General features: G+C 50.2%; 1 protein-coding gene across 1 annotated transcript in view; it reads right to left on the reverse strand.

The window, feature by feature from the left end:
- LPIN1 (lipin 1) overlaps positions 1-1,028 on the reverse strand; it is a 24,410-nt gene that overhangs the window by 14,452 nt on the left and 8,930 nt on the right. The gene's annotated exons all lie outside the window — the stretch shown is intronic.

Raw genomic sequence — 1,028 nt, forward strand, 5'->3', positions numbered from 1 at the left:
TCTCTGTCTCTGTGTATGTCTCTCTCTGTCAATCTCTCTGTCTCTGTCTCTCTCTCTCCCTCTCCCCCTCCCTCCCTCATGTCTCTCTCAGAGGTTCTTAACTTGGGGTCCATGAACTTGGTCTGTTTTGATATTGAGACAAGCAGACAGACAGACAAGAGAGGCAGACACTCCATCCCTCCTCCTGGCCCTCCCTTACAGGGGCCCCTGTGCACCCCTCACTACACCTTTCCTCTTCCCCTCCCCCAGGCCTAGAATGCTCCCCCTCCTCATCTCCCCTTCCTGCTTTCCTGGCTTCCTTCAGATCACAGCTACCATCCCACCTTCCACGGAAAGCCTTTCCCAACCCTTCAGGATAGCGTCTTCCCTCCGTGACTGCTTCCTGTTTATCCTGTACAGCTTGTCCACATTTGTGTCTGTGGGTCTCCCCCATTCCAGTGTGTGCTCGAGGGCAGGGACTGCCTGCCAGCTTTCTTTGGACACCCAGTGCTTGGCACACAGGAGGAGCTCAGTAAATGCCTGCTGTCTCCTCTGTGACCTTATGCATTTTCCTTCTGCACTTAACAACACGTTTCTGAGAAGGGGTTTGAGGATTCACCACAATGGCCGTCAGGAGACTGTGTGTGAGTGTATGTGGGGGGTATGTGTGTGTGAGTGTGTATGTGAGAGTATGTGTGTGAGTGTGGTGTTTGTGTATGTGTGTGTGAGTGTGAGTATGTGTGTGAGTATATGTATATGAGTGTGAGCATGTGTGTATATGTGCATTGGGTGAGTGCTGTGTTTGTGTGTGGTGTGTGTATGTGGGGGATATGTGTGTGAGTGGTGTGTGTGTGGTATGTGTAAGTGTGTGTGTATGTGTGTGGTGTGTGTGAGTGTATGTGAGTGTTTATATGTGCATGTGTGTGAGTTTGTGTGGTGTGGGGGGTATGTGTGTATTGCATGTGTGTGAGTGTGTGTATGTGTGTCTTTGAGTGTGTGTATGTGCATGAGTGTGTGGTTGTTTGTGTGTGTGGTATGTGTAAGTGTGT

Source organism: Petaurus breviceps, unplaced genomic scaffold, assembly GCF_028583685.1.
Source record: "Petaurus breviceps papuanus isolate PSGF00001 unplaced genomic scaffold, PetGlider_PUasm1.0 556, whole genome shotgun sequence".
NCBI classification, from domain to species: domain Eukaryota; kingdom Metazoa; phylum Chordata; class Mammalia; order Diprotodontia; family Petauridae; genus Petaurus; species Petaurus breviceps.